The 12447-nt window shown below is 36.3% G+C and overlaps 1 protein-coding gene across 2 annotated transcripts in view; it reads left to right on the plus strand.

The window, feature by feature from the left end:
• The window catches only part of STK3 (serine/threonine kinase 3), a 134431-nt gene that overhangs the window by 100156 nt on the left and 21828 nt on the right, over positions 1 to 12447 (plus strand). The gene's annotated exons all lie outside the window — the stretch shown is intronic.

A 12447-nucleotide genomic window follows, 5' to 3' on the forward strand; every position in this document is an offset into this window, starting at 1 on the left:
TCCCTGAGACCTGCAGATTTTTCCTGATAAATTCCATACGTGCTTTTTGTAAGCACAGTGCCCTTCCAGGCATGATGGAGCTCTTGAAAGTGGCTCTTAAGCCTTGAGGAAAACAGTGACTGTACATTTCTTCATTAGTCAATCTGTAGGTTCAGCTTGTGATGGAACTTCTTCAAAAAATTGTATTTGTGTCTATATTCCTAACTCTGCCTAAAGTCCTGTTAAAAGTTACTTGGTATTCTGGGTGTGAGGAACCAAGGATGCACAGTTACAGTTGGTACCTCACATACACAACCTTCACAGCATGGCCTTTGAATATTGCAAAGGCACCAAAAAAAGTAATCTGTCTAGGATTGTGCATAGAGCAGCATGTTTCAGAGATGTTCTAATTACTTCTCAATAGCTTATTTTAGATGGTGGTGTATATTCTTATTTATAAAAGAGAAAAAAGCTCATTGGGAATTAAACAGAGAATTTCAGGAAGTATACTTCAGCATCCACTAGCTTAATGAAATGAGCAGAATTAGGGGAGAACAAAACATACGTTTAGAAGAAAGTTCTACTTGAAGAATCCTACATCTAAATGTGTGGTTCTTTACATAACAACCACTCATTTAAGTTTTGAGGATGTTAACTTCACACACTATTGCAAGAAAATGCAAATAACAAAACCACCTTGAGGCTGCAAGTCTTCTGGTAACATTGGAAACTGTAATGCTTGTTCTCTTTCGCTGCCAGGTTTATGGTTTTGATTTCCTATCTGGGCATTTAGAAGAAATGTGTTTTTTTTTTCAGTAGTAAGGCATTCTGAGACAAAGATGAAGGGAAAAACTTCAGCAACAATCAGAATTAGAGGAAACTTGAACTGTGGTTATTTTCCATGCCAATACAATTTAATTGTAACTGTATTAGAGAAACAGAGTTGTGGAGGTAAATAATTGGTGTAATATATTGAGTTATACTTTTATATGCTAATACGACTATAGAAGACATTCACATTCTCTTATTTCGGCAGTTGTTGGTATTTTGGTTAAAACTGAAATTCTTTGGATATCCATACAGTATGAAAAAAGAAATAACAGAAAAGATGGCTCTTGAAATTGGGTAGAAAGGGGTTTTTTGAGCTGCTGATTTGTTTCTGTTGTAGCTGGTGTAAAATCCCAGTCATCTGATAACTACAGAAGTAAAAAACTGAGTCAAAAACTGTTTTACACTTTCCTGTGTAAGACTGATGATAGCATCTGCAACAACACTTGTTTTAAATGCTTTTTCATGTTTTTTAATTGCTTCCCCTTGTTTGCATACAAACAGATTCACCTTATTCCATCTCTTCCTTCCATCTTTCCCTTTATTATAAATGTTGAACACAACAGTGTGGGATAACAGTGAATGAATGAATGGATAGATCAAATAATTTATATTAAATTAATCTCAGATGTGACATATCACAAGTTACACAGGGAGTACCCTTTATGTCAGCTATACATTGCCAATAGATTTTCTGTCAACTGTGATTTATCACCTTTTCTGGTATGAAATCTGAAGATGTGTAAATTTAATTCTGATTTAGTTAAATTTTCTAGCCAGTAATTTCTACTTATCAACTACTTAAGCTTTCTTATCTCTATAAGATAGTTGCCTATCTCTAGCTTTGCCCCTCTGAGAATTCATACAAGACCCTCTGACCCTCTCATCCTTCTTTGCAAATATCAGGCTTCTGCCTCTAATTCAACATGGCATTAACTTGGCTTACCTGTGTTATTTAAGTTGTAGTTTGCAACTTGTGTTTATAATACCACTTCTTTAGTCAGGATGCTATCTTCAATTATGTGAAAAAATCTGCAGCATCTCAATAGTAGTTTGCATCCACCACTAAACTGTGGGTAGACAGGATTACCTTGAAGATACCTTGTATCTGAGGAAGACTTGCTTCTGCTATTAATTTGTGGGCAGGCAGAATTTCTTCAAAGACACGTTATACCTGAATACACGACTTGAGGATCACTGATTTCTGACCTTAGTTCTTTGGGGTTTTCCTAAATAATCTGGAAATACTGACTCTTTAAGTTGTTGGGGAAGAATTGTACAAGTTATTTTCCTCCTTCAAATCAAAAGCAGATAGGTGCAATATTATTGTAAATAGGTAGTTTGCTTGCAAAGGGTATAAAAGGTGACTTAGGCAGACTGTCATGATTTTTTGTGGCCTTTCAAAAGTTTTATTTCAGATAAACTTGAGTTTCACTCTTCCTTTATGTTTAAATGAGCACCTAACTTAGAGAAAACATTGTCACAAACCCACAAAAGTCCAGTGGTGATATCCATTATAACGCAAAATGATCAGAACAATGATTTATTATTTCAGTGGTTTCTAAACTGCTTGTACTTGGGATGTGTTGACATGGTAATTTGAGTATGAGTACACGTAAAGGTCATCTTAAAGTAAATTAGTAGCTAAGTAACGATTCCAACATTTTATTTTCTTGTGTACTACTGCATTATTTTTATTTAGTAAGGTAGTTCTGGCCCAAACTACTATTAATCTGAAAAATGAGAGATTAAAATCACTTACTAAACGATCTTTTCTGTATTCCTATGAAAGTAGATGTGCTACCAAATGCTTTTTCCAGACTAGCCTAACACATCTGAATTGAACGTACTTCACTTTCCTTGGGGGTCTGTGTCACAGTTTTACAGATCTGACAGCTAAACAATATTTTTTTTTATCTTCAGTTTAAAATTCTGTGATGTTATGCCTATTTATAGCTTTTTGAACAAACTTCAGGAATTCTTACTTCTCCAAGGAGGAATGACTTACTCAAGTTATCTACATTATTAAATCTTCTCTTACATGTCTATCTTAGGAAGAATATTGCACAAATAAAATAACATATGCATGAGTGTATAAATACCCAGCCCAGAAATTATTATGAAGATTTGGAGTTCATTTCTACTGTGAAGATCACTGGACTGTAACCAAGTTGTCAGTAGCTTCCAAGAATATGACTGGTTCCCCCATGTGTCGATTCTGTACTTGCATCATCAGCATCTACAGGTAGGAATAGCTGGTTCTCCAGGAATAGCACATCTGTCATCAAGCCACAATTTTAAGTTGTGACAAGCCATCCTTGGTTCTGGAACCACAGCACAGGAACAAAAATACAGTGACTGCATTGTAGCCCCTTGACGACACCCAGGGGAGATAAATCAGTCTGTGTGCCATCTTCTCTAAGGAGCTACTTTCTCTCACTATATATTGAGCAGACTCTAGACAGACCCAGAGAGAAGGTTTTTGAGCTCAGAGTGTTTCCTTTGGGACACAAAGACAAAACACTGTCAATTTAAAAACCAACCAAACAAAACCCCTCTGTTTCATGTGTGAACCGTTTTAAGATACCTTGTAAATAAATTATTGGTTTCACAGAAGGAAGAGGCTAGCCACTGGCAGACAGCAAGGAATTTATCCTCAAGGATGCTGCCAGGGTTATTAAAATAGCTGTGTAGTGTAGAAAGCATAGGTGGAGCCATTATCTTCAGTCTCAATATTTCATTAATGTAATCCAGTGGTTCGTAGGAATGCTTTTTTAGAGTGAGTGATTTTCTGCTTGGACTATATTGTGATGTCTGATGGCTGGTATTAAGAGCTTGAAAGAAGTATCTTGTACTATACATATATTAAGATAGGTTAAGTTCGTTACTAGAAATATGAATGCCAACTTAAGAAAACGGTCATTAGGATTGCCTCTTGATTCCAAAACAAAAGAAAAAAAGAAGATTGTATACTGATTTTTAGGATTGTGTTCTCGTTTTCACCATAGATTTACCTTCTTGCAATACTTTTGACAAGTTTATTGTGCTGTAATTCTAGCTACGGAAATGATTAGCTGTGCACTCTGAACGGTTCAGAGACTAAATAATGTAAGTTTATTTGGATCAAATTTAAATGAAATGATGATTTTTAATTTTTTTTTTCCCCTATTTAGGGAAATACTCTTAAGGAAAAACTATTACTGTTTTTGATTTGCAGATAAACTGCATTTTAACTCTTTGTGCCCATTCATTTCAGAGTTCATGAGAACTCAGCTGTGTCAGAGCATTTTGCCTTGCATCATCTCAAGGCTTTTTCTCCAGATTACCTTTTTAGCTGCTAGTGCTGACTTTATTCCTCTGTGCTAATGTAACACACCTATTTTGCTCCAGGTTATGTTTATGTCACTAGCATTGTTTGACAGACAGGATTATCTTCATTTCAAACTAGCATAGCCATGCCAGATCTGAAGGGAATGAAACACTGTTTGAACCTATGACATATTTTCATGGTATATTAGTGGGTGCCATTATTTGTGTGTTTGCCATAGCCTGTGTTGTAAGACCAGGATTTTCTGGTGGAACCAAAGTAATGTAATTGTACTGGCAGAGACCTTTTGGTTGAGAGATGATGATGAGAAGGATTCAGATCCGAATATTTATTCAAGGACTTTCTTAATTATAGCCTTGTAATGGAAAAATTAATAAATGCTGTTATCAGGAGAATGGTGTCAGAGAAGCAGAAGGTAAGTGATTTCACAATGAATTCATAGCAGAGCTGGAATAAGATGCAGGAGTCCTGCTGTCATGTCTCATGTGAAGCATAAACTCTGCTCACACCTGTATATCTCATCTCCAATTTCAAATGACCTACTACTTTGTGACAAGTTTATCTCATTTAGGTTGTGTCCACTTCTGGGGAGTTTGGAATGTGTCAAGTAATGGAGTCTTGGTTTGGATACTATTGCAGTTCAGTTACATAAGTGATGTATATCATTATTTAATCAACATCTGTTACATGTATGGTTTGTGTTGTGAAATATTTTCTTTCTATTTCATTTATTTTAATATATTTATTGAGATCCATCTGTTGGGTATTGAAAGTTTGGGATTCTTTTCTCCTTGAGACAGTCACTGTTGTCCGTGTTTTGCCATCCAAGTAAATTAAGTGGTGGATGGATGTTTGTCAGCACTCATGATAACCCTGAATATATTTGCTTATCTATATAGGATACTTTCATATGAATTTGTGTAACCTAAACGTGGGTGAAGAAATATTTTTCTCAACAATCATCTACCCATTCTGACCTGTTGTATATGCAAAACACACTTAACTTTCTTGTCATCTATGTTCAAAATGTTGGCTGTGTCAGTGGTGGTAGTAATCTGTTCTCATGCTGAAACTGTCAAAATTTCTGATAGCTTCACTATCCCTTGTGAGTTGTAGTATTCTGTTCTAGAAGCGCGCAGTGGCTGGCAATACAGAACATAGACAAATATTTTGAGAGTACATCTTTGAAAGCCAGACATTTATGAATTAACCAGTAGTTTGGTAGATCTTTGCTGAGCATGTTCAATTTTAATTCCTGCTTTTCTTTAATACTGTTACTGACATTGTTTACCTCAAATGCACTGTACATTCACTGTTGTGGCATGTTCAGGTGGGAAGCTCTAGGTCTGTAATGATGACCAAAGTCACATGTGCAAGGAAGTTACTAGAAATCTTTTGAAGAGAATGTGTGCTTAAATTATTCCTGTACTAGAATGAATTTGCAATGTAAAAAAACCCTAACATACTGTAAACTGATAGGTGATCTGGTTATATTACATAAATTTGGGGCTTTATTGAATTTTGTTGTAGGCATTACATCCTGTTGACTTTAAATCCTGGGTGCTTTATTAAATATGCTGTGCCAATTTCTTGGCATTACGTGGTCACAAATAGGAGTAAAAAAGTGTACCAAATATGTGAAGACCATTCACTAATATACTGAAGCATTCTGTAAAAACAATTTGTCACTGAAACTCTTCAACACAACTGAAGGAGGAGTTTAAGCACCTGCTCAACTTTGAGCAGGTAAGTAACCACATTCCAGCAGTAGGATAACTACTGTATTTATTTTTCTTGTATCAAAGCCCTTTGTTGCCTCCTTTGTGGCATATCATTATTGCTATAGCTTCATGTTCCCTTTGTTCATAGTTGCGATGCTCATACAAAATCACTAGTTTCTGAAAAAAGTTGCTTCAGCTTCAACAGGCTGCTGCTTGTCAAATCTAGATTTAGTATATTCTAACACATTAAAAATATCAGTAGTGTGAACTTGATGTTTACCTATAGAACTGTTTATAGCACTATTGAAATCTAAGAGGGATTTGCATTAATAATGAGGAAAGCCATAAAGAGTGTGTACAGATGTTTCCTAATGCAGTAAGTCTGTTGCTCTAAAGGCATATGATCACATTTGGAAAATTGCTATTGCATGTCTTGGCAGTTCGTTAAAAACTGAAAACTTAAAGTTAACCGGTATTTTGATAGACTAAGTTCAAGGTCACCTTTTGTTTAAATGATGTTTTGTTTTCTGTAATTAGACCATGCCAGGTGTATTAAGTATGTAATTAAAAACACAAGGTTTGGCTAATTCAAAGTAAATGAGAATGAAATACAAGGTCATTATTCGTCTCTAGTGAGACTCCAGATGAACAACGCACATGGAACTATTTATAAAACATTTTGCATGGTCAAAAATTGCTTTAGGTTGCTGTCCATGGCTTTTAAATTAAACTACTCACAGATTTTTACAAAAGTACCTGTAGCATAGAAATATGTTCCCATGCTTAGTGTTGAATTTGAATGGAAATAAAATATATATGATGTACAGTTTTATGGTATAGATTTAAAAAAAAGAAAAAATAAAAGAAAAAAAAAGAAAAAAGGTAGTAAGAGAGCCTATGAGGCACTCTGCAAAATTATATTAGGGTGAACTTCCACTGACAACCACAGTACGAGCAACTGGTACAAAGAATCAGAAATAATGTCTGAAAGAGAATGGACTACTTTTGTACTAGTGGGCTGAATTTCTTGCTCTGTAAATACTCTTTGTAGTACAGCAGTGGCAAATTTCCATCACTGTACTACACGGTAATCCAACCTTAATGGAAGCAAAATTCATCTATCAGTGATGATATTCATTGCTTCTGCACCTCTGACCTGTATAAACTTCTGAGGGCCCTGCGATTCCCACAGTGTGGGGCTGGAGTGAGATGTGAACTACAGACCTGACCAGTCCAAGGCAGGACCTGTGGAAGTTTGTTTAACCAGAGAGACTTTTGTAGTCTTCTATCTCCCAAGGTTAGCATCCCTTTTTTTTGTACCATGTGTATTTTGGGAAAAGTTAAGTCAAAGACACAGACAGTAAACTGTGCTACTTCAGTTTCGTATATGCAAGTGAAATCCCTTAGATTTGTCTTCAAAAATTAAAATAGTCCAAAGCTAGAGGGGTACTTAAAGTTTAAGCTAATACTTATAAAAGTGGTACGTAATTGGCTTTTGGGATTTTTGTGGGGGTTTGTCTGGAGCTTGGTTTTTTTGAGTTCGTTTTCTTTTTTTTTGGGGGGTGGTGGTGTTGTTTTTTTGTTTTGTTGGGTTTATTTTTATTATTTAAAAAGAAAATGAAATCCATGCTCTAAAATTATTCCCTTTGGAATAATGTAAATTGGCCTCACTGAATTCAGGTGAAACAAGGAATGTCTGTACTTTGTTTTCATGGGCTTCGGTATTTTGAATATTTCCATGCAGTTAAAATTTTAAGAACTAGATTTTTTAGAGTTACACTTTCTTTTTTTTTTTTTTTTCTTTTTTTTTAAGGACTATAGTGTATTGGAAATGCTTTTCAGTGAAAGGCCCCTATTCTTCACAGTTTGTATCAACATCTTCACTCTGTTCAAAAATGACCAGGAAAAGTTGCTGAGCTTCATGCTTATGCCATATTTCCTGAGGTAGAAATTTCAGAATGCTTACACAGAATAGCTGGACAGTACCTTTTGCCATTTGTTTCTGTAGAGGTAGGACCATAATTTCAACAAGACCAGAAACTCTGACAAGTGGGTCAGCATAAGGGGATAATTCTTAATCTTCTGCTTATACCTTATCTATTTTAGAATTTAGGCTTGTTAAATTCCTAGATGAGGAAGGAATACCACCATGGTGTTGCTGGGCTGCTTTAGTTGTAGTTATGGGAATGTGATAACGTTTGAAATCACATTCATGTCAGATTACTACTTTTTTTTCTAAAGATATCCTTATTTCTTTTCATAGTTTTGCCTTCCCCATGTTTACTGCTACATGACTAATCCTATTTGCTATTGTCTGTGTCCTATTTTTTTTCCTTAATCTTAGTTTATACTGTAAAATGAGTTCATTATTTTTGCAGTTTGCCCTGACAGCCTTGGATCCACAAAAGTATTAGTTTCTTGGAACCTGCTGCCAAACAATTGCACTGGTTTCTTATTGCATGATAATCCTACTGGTAATTTGGAAAATAAAGCAACTGGTCTAAACTGTACATTGCAGAGCCCATCTCAAAAAGCAAGCAAAGGTGATTGAATGTACCGGGGCTGCGCGGCGCTGGTGCAGTCCGCAGCATGCGCTGGAGCTGCCGGGACTGCTGGTGACCTGCTGCAGCTGCCACCGCTCCTCGGCAGCCCCCAGGCTACGCAGCACCGGGCAGTGGAGCTGGCACCCACCCTGTACGTGTCCTGTCTTGAAGTTGCTACTTACATACACACACTTCTGTGCTGGGATCGAACGAGGCACTGGAAGAAAGAGGGTCTACGTGCATGCACCTGCAGCTAGACATGCAGGGTCTGTAACCGTGCAGCTCCTGCAGCAGTCCGTGTCTGGGAATATGCAGTCAGTGGGTGCTGGTGCCAGGACCGTGGGAATGCCCCTGTCTGTTACCAGGCCACGATTTATGGAATGCATACTAGAGCTTTTAGAGTGTCTGATGCATGAAACTACTGACTCAGGAGCCTGGTGATCCTGCCAGCTTCTTTTGCAGGACTGACTACATTAAAAACATTTAAAAAACAAAACAAAACAAAAAAAAAAACACCAAAAGAAAAGAAAACCAAACAAAAAGCCCCACAAAACCAAGTAGTTCTCAATTTGGAATGCAATGTCCCTGAGAATATATAAACACGTAACATTGTATTTCAAGTAAGATCTGGTTTGCCTCTTATTATCAGCAATGCAAGTTTCTTCAACTGAAGAAAGGTGAAAGATTAAAATAAGACACATTCCATTCCTGAAGTTAAATGAAAGCATGTTTGTGCTTGATATGATGGGAAATAGCTTGAAGAATATTTTACACTTAAAAAAAAAAAAAAAAAAAAAAAGAAAGAAAGAAAAGAAAGAAAAAAGGTATTTTAAAGCTGCCAAGAACTTTGTATGCAGGTGGTTATCAATTGAGTAAGTGTCAGGTATTTAAGTGAAAGCTGGCTGGCTTACCCATATGGGGGTTTTTTATGAGTAGTTTTATTTTTTTAGCAGATTGTGCCAGGAAACTTCATGCTTTGTTTTGCCTTGTTACTCATCTAAATATCATGGTACTTACAGCCAGGCAGTCCATGATCACAACTAACCTTTTGTGAAATGTAACAAAAATTGCTGTGTTCTATGCATTCAGAAACATAGAATACATATTTTTAAGTACGAGTAATGTCTTACATACTTGATACATTCTTTAAGGGAGTTTTCTACAGCCGTGGTGGTTGCTGTTGAATCTTTGCTACATTTGTACATAAAAAATCATATGCTGATTTATGGGGAAAAAAGTACAGAGTAAAAATGCTGTTTTCTATTAGTTCTGTTAATAGCAGCCATGTCTACTTGTGAAGCAGGCAAGAGACAGAATTTTGCTGTAAATACAGCAGGACTTTGTATCAATTTACAGAGATCTACAGGAGACATCTCGGGAGGTTGGTAAATGTCTTAAGATTGTTTTTGGTAAATGTCAGGCTCATGCTGACACTGGTGGTTTAGGAAGATCATATCTAGATGGACAAACATAGGAATCATTAATGGAGAGTTTCCTGTCTCTGTTCCTTGCCAAAATTTCCTTTCTATTTCTTCCTTCGTGAGTGGATATACTAGGCGACTTAACATTTTTAGTATAGAAGGGCTTCTAGTTTTTGTCTGTGGGAGGCTTATGTTAAGAATTGATATTTTACAGTATACATATTTGAAGGTTAAACTGAACCATGTTCAGTCAGAGCTTTGTCACTGACAGTAACCACCTCAGATTTGTTCCAATTTTGAAATTTTCAAAGCAGTCACCTGAAATCAGTTGAATCCTTTAAATTAGCACAAACATCATGATGATGTGATACAAGGAATCTGAGTACAGTTAGACTGCTCTTCAAACTTTGCTTCATGAAAAGCCATCTGCCTTACAGGACAGGTACTGTGATAACTCATCACGTGGTCATGGACCATGTACTCCCCAGGATGGCACAGACTGAAAACCTCCCTTTCCTCACTACCTTTGGTTTGCCAGATTAGGCTGGGAATAAGGTTTGCCTGTCCTTTTAGTAGCACCTTCTGACCTCAATGTTATCTGTTGCATAGCATAAAGTAAAACTGAATGAGGTGTCGTAGTCTTTATCAGTAAAAGGTGTCATTGCTTCATGAGTAAGATACATTTTTCTTGCAGTGTTGTAGAATATCAGTATTTGAAGAGTTTTAGTAAGCCATGCGGTAGCTTGCTTCGCAATACTTGCAGAATTTTTTTTGCCCTGTTTTTTATATTCAGTAGGTCCACAGGTGCCTTCTAATTCATAGGACGGAGAATTTCCAAACAATCATTCACTTTCTGGTGAAATGTTTCCTAAGGAGACTGTGATTGTGACAAACTTTTTTTGTAATTAGTTGTGTGTTTTTAATGATAATAAAAACCTATGGTAAAAAGTGAAATAGCAATTTCCTCATTGAAATATTTTTGTTGAGGAGTTAAGATTTTCTTTGCATTTTCATCAGATCTATCACAACATTTGTGGACTCATGCTTTTCATATACTGCTTTTAAACTTGTCATGTTTTTGGTAAAGTGATGCTTTTACACAATGGTGAGAATATGTGATGCCAAGTTACTGGAGGCTTTTCTGAGAGAGAAGCCTTTGAATGCTTCCAAGTTCAACAGGGGGCTGCCTGAGCAGTTAATTGAACACAGGCCAGGACCTCAGCAGTAACACTGAAGCATTATAAAGGGTGGACTGTCAGTGACACCTTACATTTTTTCTCCAAAGATGGTATTTCTTCCTCTTCAAGGATGTGGAGGCTTTTCAGAAATTCATTTCATGAGTTAGAGTGTGTTTTAAAATTCATTGTTGTAGAACTGCAGTGTTTGAGTAGATTTTCATCTACGCCCACTATTGGGGCATAATTCACATTCTTTTTATAATGGGAGAAGATCTATATAGAGAATAAAAGAATCCACAGTTCTAGGTTTTTGTTCTATTGCTTTTATTCTGTTTTCATTTTTCATGATATAACCAGTTTATATTAGGAAGAGATAAAAAAGACATTATTGCAATAGTTTATTTTGTAAGATGGTGTTACAGAAAAGTTTTCGAAAGCATGTATTGTGTAGCCCACTGACAATGTCTGATGATCATACCACAGCATTTACTGTGTGTGTTCTGCATTTAAAAAAACCTTTGTCAAGTAAGAAAAAAGTTTACAATTTAATTTTCGGTGTCTGCTATTCCCAAATCCACAAGAAATATTTGGTATAAAAACTTTCCTTGCTGGTATTAAATTTTTACTTGCAGCTTGTTGGGTTTTTAGATCCCCTGCTGTTTTTGGTATAGGTAGGGTAGTCTTGTTGTTTCACTGTCAAATAAAATGGGAATCCTAAAATGCGCTGAGGATACACAGTCTCTTCTAAAATAATGTGAATACCAGAAAGAGAAAAGCCTCTGTGCTGGTTGACCCCCAGCCCTGCAGAATCCCCCCACTGTTGTATTTAAATTTCTTGTTTACAGTTCTGCTTGCAGACTGAATTTGAGGAAACTACTAATCCTGTTGCCAGAGCTTTGGGGGAAATATTTCATAGAATTAATTCTTTAGTAGTTGTAGTGTATAAAATCAATTTTACTCACTTTGTCATAAAAGCATGGCCGTCTTTCATAGATTTTTATGATTTCCCCCCCAACCTATACTTATCCAAAATGGGATACTCGGTTTTACTGTGTGTTTTCTGTTAACATTTAATCGTATTGGTGTTTCCAATTCTTGATTACCCTGTACAAAAAAATTTTTTGTGCAGTCTAGCTGTTTATTATTTTTGGTCTGTTTCCTGAGGAAATGAGACTTATATGATTGTGCTGTTTGTCCTGATAACTTTTGAGTCGTCCAAATTTGGCAAAGGTGGAAGTTTCAAAGGAAGTTAATTTGCTACAAGTTTCAGTACTGCTACTACTACAACTACTACTAATTATTCGCCTCTGAGAAGAGGGATCCAGATGGATACCTGTGCTAAAATACAGGTTGTGGTCTGAAGTCAGTAGTCAGCTGTTGTCTTTGGCCTGCTGGTGGGTTGACCTTGGCCCCTATATCTTGGAGCCAGGGATAAATGCGTGTATCTTC

The sequence above is a fragment of the Tyto alba genome, unplaced genomic scaffold (genome assembly GCF_018691265.1).
Source record: "Tyto alba isolate M040663 unplaced genomic scaffold, T.alba_DEE_v4.0 Super-Scaffold_9, whole genome shotgun sequence".
Classification (NCBI taxonomy): Eukaryota; Metazoa; Chordata; class Aves; order Strigiformes; family Tytonidae; genus Tyto; species Tyto alba.